Source organism: Macaca mulatta, chromosome 20 (assembly GCF_049350105.2).
Source record: "Macaca mulatta isolate MMU2019108-1 chromosome 20, T2T-MMU8v2.0, whole genome shotgun sequence".
Classification (NCBI taxonomy): domain Eukaryota; kingdom Metazoa; phylum Chordata; class Mammalia; order Primates; family Cercopithecidae; genus Macaca; species Macaca mulatta.
Genome location: NC_133425.1, coordinates 58,820,301 through 58,830,797, shown reverse-complemented (window position 1 = coordinate 58,830,797; position 10,497 = coordinate 58,820,301). Strand labels below are relative to the sequence as shown.

General features: G+C 35.2%; 1 long non-coding RNA gene across 1 annotated transcript in view; it reads left to right on the top strand.

The window, feature by feature from the left end:
- Positions 1–431: 431 nt before the first annotated feature.
- The window catches only part of LOC114674372 (uncharacterized), a 68,879-nt gene continuing 58,813 nt past the window's right edge, over positions 432–10,497 (top strand). Inside the window, exons 1-2 of the long non-coding RNA XR_003725424.2 lie at positions 432–750; positions 3,159–3,239. This is a non-coding gene — a long non-coding RNA (uncharacterized LOC114674372). The remainder of the gene's footprint in view (positions 751–3,158; positions 3,240–10,497) is intronic.

The following is a 10,497-nucleotide window of genomic DNA, read 5'->3' as shown; positions in this document are numbered from 1 at the left end:
ACTTCTGCACCTTAGGTGGTGTGCTAGTTCATTTGCGTTGCTATAAAGAAAATCCTGAGACTGGGTAATTTATAAAGAAAAAGGTTTATTTTGGCTCACAGTTCTAGAGGCTGTATAGGAAATATGGTGCTGGCATTGGCTTATGGTGAGAGTCTTAAGAAGCTTACAATCATGGTAGAGCATGAGAGAAAACCAATGTGTCACATGGCGAGAGTGGGAGCAAGAGAGAGAGGCAGAGGTGTCAGGCTTTTTAAAACAATCACCTCTCACATGACCTCAATACTGCAGGGAGGGCACCAAACCATTCATGAGACATTCACTCCCATTGCCCAAACACCTCCCACTGGGCCCGACCTCTAACATCGGGGATTGTATTTCAACATGAGATTTGGAAGGACAAACATCCAAACACTGTCAGTTGGACAGGATGACTAGTGTGAGCTGGAGTTGGGAGTTTCCCTTCCACCAAACCAGTTAGAATCTGATAAAAACCCTGCACAGTAGACTCTGGTAAAATAGTTTCTCTTGAGGGCAGACCTTATTAAGAAGAACAGAGTGATCTGTCTTATTTCAAAATAGTTTATTTTCTTCTTCCTTGGACAGAAGCACAAGGGAAGTTTTCTTCACTATTTATTATGAAAGCCTGGTTGAGCTCCTGGGCATACATTTCACAAAAGTGTGGAGATTCCTCTGAAGGTTTTAAAGCTCAGAATTTTCCACATTGAGCCCCCAGCAATTCATCAATTGCAGGTAAGTCTTTCCTACACTGACACTGGTTCCTTTGGAAGTTTCAGCTCTTAGATTTCTGCACCAGTAACTTGAAATTTTCCTTATCTATCTGTCTCTTTCATTTTTGGGGGAGTGGTTTTCCACTTGACCTGAATTCTCTTACAAATCTGAGAAGAGCTGTTTATTTTTCAGTTTGTTCAGCTATTTACTTATTTTTGGGATGGAGTGGTGACTTTCAAGCTCCTTACATGCAAACCAGGACCTAGAAGTCCATCAATCATCTTTTAAGGTCTAAATTTGACATGGTTTTCATTTGTGTTCCTACTCAAATCTCATCTTGAATTGTAATCCCCAGTATGGGAGGAGGGGCCTGGTGGGAGATGATTGGATCATGGGGGTGGATTTCTTCCTTACTGTTCTCATGACAGTGAGTGAGTTCTCATAAGATCTGGTTGTTTAAAAGTGTGTGGCACCTCCCCCGTCTCTCTCTTCCTCCTACTCCAGCCATGTAAGATGTACCTGCTTCCCCTTCATCTTCTGCCATTATTGTAAGTTCCCTGAGGCCTCTCCAGAAGCAGAAGCCTATACAACCTGGAAAACTGGAAGTCAATTAAACGTCTTTTCTTTATAAATTACCCAGTTTCAGGTATTTCTTTATAGTAATGCAAGAAGGGACTAATACAAAGTTCTTATTTTAGAAGAGTGAGATGAGGCAATTATTTACTTAGTGATGAATATAAAGCAACTTCTTAATGCAACAGATTATTTTATCTTTCAATTAATTAATAACTGCAAGGCACTTATTTTATTTGATTAGCACCCATTCTTGTTTTCCCTTAATGAGCATATCTGAGAATTTGACAGGCTTGTAGAATTGACATGAACTTTGAACTGTTGATCTATATATTTTTTTCATACGAAATTTTATGATGATACCTATCACCTTTGGCCCATCACTATGTATGTAATGTAAGTGTGGAATCTTGTCATATCTTTCAAATGAACAATTCTAATTGGGAGCAGGATGGTCTAAGACTGGGGTACTAGACAAAAGAAAAAGAAAAGAGTGCCATAGTTTATAATCTGGGTGTTAAAACTTACAATGTATGAAGACAAGAAGCAGCAACACCAACAATCCAAGGGTGAAGGTTTATCTAACGTATAGGATCAAAAGCATGAGAAGTGGCTGATACTTATGTGTACAGAGGGAAACAAACTTGGGAGACAAACTTGATAGGCACATATCATGAAGATTCTGATTTACCTGTAGCTTTCAACTATATGAGGAATAGCAGCTTAAGGGTCACTGGACCACATCTGTTCTTTGCTGCACCTTGTCCATTATGTGTAATTTGAAATAGCTGGGTTTTTCTAGAAAACTTAAAATTGATTTTCACAAACACTGTGGTCAAATCGCTTTAGATGTTGGGAAAACTTCTCTTAAGCCTCAAAATATGTTCTTATCTTCTTACCTAGGAAAACCTTGCTCTCTAGTCTCAAGGAAGAGTAACACAAAATCAAAGGAGAGATTCTAAGAAATGATGATATTGGGGGTTGGCATTTGAAATTGATTAGATTCCTTGGTTCTTTGGGATTCCACCATAGGCAGCAGGACAATAGTCATTGAGCAACTGCTATGACATAAGTAATGTGCAAAATGTTTTAAATGAAAAGCTCTTTTAATTCTCTCAGAGAATTAATGAAGGAGAGCCCAGAAATGAAACTAGTAGTTTCTAGTTTCATTTCATACATTACCAAACTCAGACTTTGAGATATCTTCCTAGAATCAAGATTTTCCTCAAAGAGTAAGAATCCAGAGCTGAGTCAATATTCTACAATATTATATGGTTGGCTACTTGGTTACCTGATATTTCTGAGAATTTTGATTTAAAAGTCTGTAAAAGATTCTGATAGGACACAGAGCTTTAAACTGCTTCTCATTCCTTCATCCAAACTCCTATTTCATAAGGTGCTACCTGCTTCCTTTGCCTTTTCTGACACCCAAGTTTCTTATGTGACATGGTACCCAGGAGTTCTGAAGGGCATTTCACATTTTCAAGCAATACTCTGTCTGTTAGACAACCTGCAAAGTACACCTCCAAGGTAGTTCACATTTTAAATATTAGATTATATATTTTTATGACATTATGTCTTTATAAGAATGCCACAAAAATAGGAAATGAGGTTGGTGATATAGTTACATTCCAAGGTTTGAAAAATTGTACCTCATTTAATGGGTGCACAAACCCCATTAGTAGTTCATTGTGGTTAGCTAAGAATGAAATTAAAATGTTATATCTTCTTTCAATTCATATGCATTTTTAAAAAAAATGGCCATCAAGTCCTTAGGACAAAAGTACAGTACTTATTAGGTTATTTGAGCCTAACTCTGCAGTAATCTGCATTTTTATGTCTTTCTTTTGGCATAGGGGCACCATGAGATTTCTGACAAAGGGCATTAAAACTGAGAAAGTTTGGGAACCTCTGAAAGCCACTCTGAGTTTCCTGAGGTAGGTGACTGTAAGTTCAAACTCAGGGCCCCAAGTGTCAAGTTATATTAATAGAGAATTAACTGTTTTTTGTTTGTTTGTTTTACTTTTTATGTATTTACCTTTTTTGAGACTTACACATAAGCCCACAAGTCTTCATGAGTGGCGACCAAAGGGCATATGTCACAACAGAGCAAACCTTGGTCAGTAGTAAGTGGCAGGTGGGATGGGGACATGTAGGTCGATTCCTGCTCATTTATCTCTTTTCTGGATCACTTTTTTTTTTGGTAGTCCTTTGAGATAAAGTTCTGCAGATCACATAAGCACATGCAGTAATAGAATGGCTGTGTCTTCTTTAAGCTCTCAGCTTCCTAGCTTTCCTTGACTCGGTTCTCATTCTCATCATCATTACTGTCCTGGTTTTTAATTTTATCAATACAATGTCAGAACTGTAAAATTTTCTCCAGTTCCAATTTCTAAATAAGCCAGACTAACACGGTACCATCATCTACCTCAACCAACAAAAGCATTAATTGATAGTTATGTAAATTAATCCATAGCCATTTGACTATAGGTCCTCAAAAATATATAGATTAAAAAAAGGAGTTTGAATATTGAAAAACGAAATATCATTTCCTGGAATCTTTCCTAAAATGTCCACACATGAGCACACTGACAAATTTTAGTAGTATTAAGCTATGTTCTTAGATATTTCCATTTTATTTTCCTGAAAATCTTGGCAATATAGTCACTATTTGGCTATTTGGTTTAAAATTAGTCAGTTATCAAAATAATCAAGTAAATCAAAGTTAGAGTTATTTTGCCCATCTGATGTTACAAATGAGTCATATTTTAGTCTTGTCAGTATCAGAAATGTCCAATAGAATCAAAGCAGGAAAGCACCTAGCCTTTGTTATGTGTCCAGTTCGGATACCAATGGAAGCACTACAAGTATGTTATTACATTTGATATTCACGTGTCACTTATGAAATAGGTACTGCTACTCCTGTTTTATAGAGGACTGCACTGATATCAGAGTTGGTAAGTTGCATGATCTCTCAACTAAAAAATGAGCAATTTGGTTTTATAGCTGGGTTCATCTATTTCAAAACAGGTTAAAAAATTAGCACTTTGGGGGGTTATCAAAAAGTTACACACTTTAAATTGCTAATAATCTGCTTACACAATGGTTTCTAATAGTGAACTTCAAATGATAAATTAGCTCATTCATTAAATGGGGGTTTGTTCTGCCACAGAGGGCAAAAAAGATACAGATGCCTCCCCTTATTCATTGCTCCCACAACGTTTCTTCACACTGAGCATCCCCACTGACTTCTGAGACACTGAACACTGAAAGCAGTAAAAGGACATGATCAGATCTTGCTTTGCCCCCTGTTGGGCTCATCTGAACTCCCTTGAAACTCCTGGGGATTCAATATGAGCTCAGAGTTCAGTTCAACTTCGCTAAGAGAAAGAATGTGCTAAGAATTTGGATCCCATAAAGGGTTCTTTCCCTATGTCTTCCCATTAGTGTTCATTTACTTAAAAGTTTGAAGTCAATATTTTTGAGTTTGAATCTTCAATCATCAGTCAATCTCTCTTTTCTTTTCTTTAATCTAAACACCCGTCTGAACTGACGTGCTGTTGCAATAGCATCTATCCCCAATTCTTTCAGAAATCTATTTGGTTAATGATTCTGATTCAAAAGTCATACTGTTAACAACTACTGATATTTTCCTTTTCACATCTCAGCTTTCAGAAGTATTTAAATAAAATGCTTTGATTTCCCAAATGACAATAAAAATTCCCTTTACAAATATCAACTGAATTTTCAGAATTTTGTCAGCTGACCTATTGTGATGTATATCATCAAAGTCATTAACACAGTGTTTGAAGTTCATACTCTTTGGGTTGTCAAAGGTGTCAAAATGGGATTTTTGTAGATAATATTCAATAAACTGACACACATTCCTTTTGATTATCATATAAATCACATTGACCATCCTCTATAAGAGCTATATGCTGTCACTGCTCCTCTCTCATATTATTTTTTTCCTAACTATAAGTCTTCCCTTTTCTGCCTTTGATTTCTGGATATGATGACACCAAGACAAAACAGATTAGTTTATTCTCGTGATTAGCACATTGATAAATAGTAGCTATCACAAGTTTCATGAATGAATTAGCTGCTCTATGTATGCACATATGTCTTGATGATTATCATGTCTACTGTTATTCCTTTCTTTCACTTATTTTCTCCTCAAACATAGACGTTGTGCAGGAAGGAACCAGCAAGGAGGATGAATGTATTTTTTAATAGCAAAACAGCCTAATAGGAAAACAGCATGAATTTAAACCAAATTGAAAACTTACCCTTACCACCTCTACCTTGCAGAATTTCATTAACAAAAATTATCTACAGGACTTAAAAGAGAAGTGATATTACTGAAACTAACACTACATGTTTTAGGCTCTTCAAAACATATGTCTGCTGAGATGTGGTCAACCTGATTGTCAGGCCATTGAGGAAGTAAAGGAATAACAAGGAAAGAAAACACAGAGTGTGGGATCATGGAGACCTTGGAATTTATCCCTTGTGGTATTCTTCCAAGGATTCCAGAGTCCCTAGTGACCTCAGGAGTATGTGCAGTTTTCTCTAACACTGAAAACATTAAGAATAAACAGAAGTTTAAGCAAATTCACAAGAAAAAAAAAACCATTAAAAAGTGAGCAAAGGATATGAACACTTCTCAAAAAAAAGACATACATGTGGCCAAAAAACATACAAAAATAGCTCAACATCACTGATGATCGGAGAATGCAAATCAAAACCACAATGAGATACCATCTCATTCCAGTCAGAACGGCAATTATTAAAAAGTCAAGAAACAACAGATGCTGGTGATGTTGCGGATGAATAGAAACGCTTTTATACTGTTGGTGGAAATATAAATTAGTTCAACCTTTGTGGAAGATAGTGTGGTGATTCCTCAAAGATTTAAAACCAGAAATACCATTTGACCCAGCAATCCCATCACTGGGTATGTACTCAAAGAAATATAAATCATTCTATTATAAAGATACATGCACGCATATGTTCATTGCAGTGCTATTCCCAATAGCAAAGATGTGGAACCAGCCCAGTCAGTCAATAATAGATTGGCTAAAGAAAATGTGGTACATATACACAACGGTATGCTCTGCAGCCATAAAAAGGAATGAGATCATATCCTTTGAAGGGACATAGATAAAGCTGGAATACATTATCCTCAACATACTAATGCAGGAACAGCAAGCCAATCATTGCATGTTCTCACTTATGAGTGGGGGCTGAACAATGAGAACACATGGACAAACGGAGGGGAACAACTCTTACTGGGGCCTGTCAGGGGTGGGTGGTCGGGGGAGAGCATTAAGGAAAGAGCTGATACATGCTGGGCTTAATACCTCGGTGATGGGTTGATAGGTGCAGCAAACCATCATGACACACGTTTACCTATGTAACAAACCTGCACATCCTGCACATGTACCCCGAAACTTAAAAAAATCCATAAATAAATAAATTTGAAAAAACAGGAATAAATATTTCAGATCATACTACCAGGTTTCAACCTTACCTTTACCACTGTCTAGATCTGTAAAATGAAGTAAGTTACTCTGTTTTTGAAACTCAATTTTCTCATCTAATAGTGAAAATAACAATAACTCAGAGGTTTATTTAGAGTATTAAATGAAAAGATACATTTGAAATTATTAGTCTATTGAAAGCAACATATTTTGCACTCAGTAAATGTAAGCCTTTTATTATTGTTTTTGTAAATCAGTTTATATTTACATGCCTTTCTATTATTGACTCTTTCTGTTGCTGTGTTTTTCTTCTTTCTGTGACTCCAACGAACAGAATGGTTCAGGGAAAATAAATAAATATTTTTCACTGAATTTCTCATGTTCCCCATAAAGGAGTCCTCGCAGGCAGACTTTGTGTACAAGTCACCTTGTAAGCTTACAATCTGTTTGCCCCACCTTCTGCCTTAGTTACATTATGAAACATTCTCCGCTGAACTGAAGCCATGCTCATAGAGCCACATGGCAGAAAGCATTGTCTCCTGTGTATCAGGTATTGCCTCTGATTATTTCTCTCAGGAGAAAGGACCCAAAATTGGAACTTCACAGATGCCTCCATAACGCAGTCATCAATCCTATTGGATGACAAATATAATTACTGCAGACATTCAACACACTGATTATATTAATGATAAGTTATACAGCCTTCTTCCAGTACTTTTTGTGAAGCCTTACTTAAAACATTTCATCTTAAAAAAAAAAAAAAAGCCAAGATCTATGGGGCATATCCTCAATGGGTTTTGAAGAGGGAGCCCTGGAGGAAACTAATGGTGTAGAAGGAGAAAATGTTACCAAAGATAAAAGTTAGTCTCCCCAAAGGAAACAAACAAACATACAAGCAAAAATGGTCTAGAGCAGAGCCCAAAGTGACCTTTATACAAACAGTCAAGTCAATCTATCAATCAGTGGCTCTCCTGGGACCAGATGAATACCAGGCTAAATATTTGATGACAGACAAAGACTGTGTGTGTGTGTGTGTGTGTGTGTGTGTGTGTGTGTGTGTGTGTGTGAAGGTGATAAAAATGGGTAAAAGGAAAGTTTTCCTGTCGTGTTATCCCTAAAAAATTACTATAGAGCCCAATTACTTTAGACCCTATATTTGTTGGAGAGTATCTATAAAATCATTTTTTAATATAGAAAAAAAAATCTAGCATCCAGGAACTAAGACAAAGACTGAGCATCACATATTGCAAGTAAAAATGAATATCACCCTATCACATACCTAACTCCAAATTTCCCTTACTTGCCTCAGATTGATTTCATTGTCTTTCTATTTCTGTTCATCAAGAATTTTGTAGTTACAAACATCAGGTAAACATGGAGATAGAAAGATAATCATGCATTATTTCTTAAGTCACCAGTAATGTAAAGAAGGGCAGACTTGTAATGATTCAGAATAATTTGATTGAAGAATATAAATTATACTGTGGAAGCACGGTGCAAGATCTCATGTTTGAGATCAGGTGTATTGGTGATGTGCTTGTTTAGATTTGGTTTTCCCAAGAAAACATATTTTTTCATATAGTCTAACTTGGTATTAGTTAGCTTACATGACTTGGGTTGTTCAAAAATGAGCAGTCTTTCATTTGATTACTATCATGTTAAGGACGGTGTAAGTAACCAAAACAGGTTTTAGTACCTTAGCAATTTTAATACATAGACATTGTAGAAGGGAAAAGTTTCTTTTTTTTTTTCTTGGAATGTTAAATGGAGAAGTATTGAAGCTGGAGCTGACAGTGGCAGTCTGAGTGAAATGCAGACAATTTTTTTTTTGGAATAGTAATGTTAGAGGATAAAAAACATATGAAAAGGAGAGAGAGAGAGAGAGAAAGAAAGGAAGAAAGGAAATTTTTACCAAACCATATCTGATTTTCCCATTGATATAAAGTCAATAATACCTCTATTTGCCTAGAACTCTGAGCTGAGTATCAGAAATTATCAATCACAAGTGTTCAGGCTATTAAAGCATTGACACCTTATTATTAACTAAAGTCTAGACTTTCTTGGATATTGTAAGTTTTCTACCAGTGTCTTTTCTATACCAGAATCCAATCCAGACTACCATATTATAATAATTGAGCTTTTAAAGAATACTACAAAATACATTCATACCATACAGGTACAAGATATCACAGTAAAGTAGTATTATTAACACCGCCCATATCCAAAATCTCAGGTTCCTTTCATCACAGAAATACGAGATTTCAGTGCCAAATTATTTGATGCTTGTCAAAGTTTGAGCATAGACATACAATTTTAAAATGTCACATAATTAATTCAATGTCTATTTATTAGTAATTTGTTAGTATTATCAATTGAAATCTGTTCCCATTGGAAATACTTTCTTGAACAGTCAACATCACATTATCAAGTATGAGAAAGTGTGAGAAACCACTTTGGCAAACTTTCTCCTATTCATGATAGAACCCCATAACTCAGATCTTAACAAGAATGGATTTAAATTTGCAGTCATTAAGGCATGTCTCCACTTTGTATGAGGGTTTTAATTTCATATTTGTCATTTAGGAAAACTGATTTGCATTTTAATGGGAAAATCACTAGGCAAACTTTTGGAACATTTCACCTAGAGGTTGACAGGAAAGTCAAAATAAGTGAGTTTACAATTTTCAAAATGAATGATTTGGACTCTATAAACTATAATTGTTTAATTTTTTCAAATTAGATACCCTATTGGAAATTAAACCAGATTTTAAATCTCTCTATATGTAAAGAGCATTATAATGCACTCAAAATGTGATAGGTGGTTACTTTTCCAATCAAATAGACATATGCTTTATTCATATTTAAAATACACATTTTGTAAGTCTTTTCTATCAGTATTACAAACTATATCAAAAATTGACTTTGTCTCATTTTTATAAATATGCTTTTTAAAATTATTTTTTCTACAAGTCATGTATGTGTTGTGTTTCACATCAAGAGTTCAAGAGAATTCCTGTGGTGTAAGTATGCATTTATTGAAATGATTTATTTTTCGGTACGAGTGAGAAATATTTGAGCAACAATAAGAAACATAACAAAGGTAGTTTCAAATGAGTCAGATATAAACTATTGACCAATTTTCTAAAGCAATTTTCTAATACCACGTGAAAACATTGGGTTTTAATATTCATTAGGAGAAAATTAATCATCAGTATAAAAGTAGAAATTAAAAATTTCTTTAATTATCTAAAGTAAGATGTTTCGAAAGAACCTCAGGCACTTGGATGCATTATTTATATATTTCTGTTTCCCCTTAGTATCTATATCTTAAGTCAATCATAAAGATTATCTGGAATGATAGATGTGAAGTGCCTAGCATGACTCCTGGCAAGCATTTAATTATAACAGAAATTATGTGTACATGTTTCTCCATTTTGTGAATATCACTTATTAGGTCAACTACATATATTACATCAGGTCCAGGTGATGCAAAGGACACTACTTCATTCTTAATCTTGACACAACAATCTGCACATTTTCCACTTTTTTGCTAGATACTTATTGTTCCAATAATGTTTTATTATAGCATTGCCCCTCTGATACAGCATATCGTTTAGGGACATGTTTTACATTTAGCTGTGTAGTATGTTTAGATGTATTTTAATCTGAAAGTGATTCTCAGCATTACTGCACCATTCATGACAGTGACACT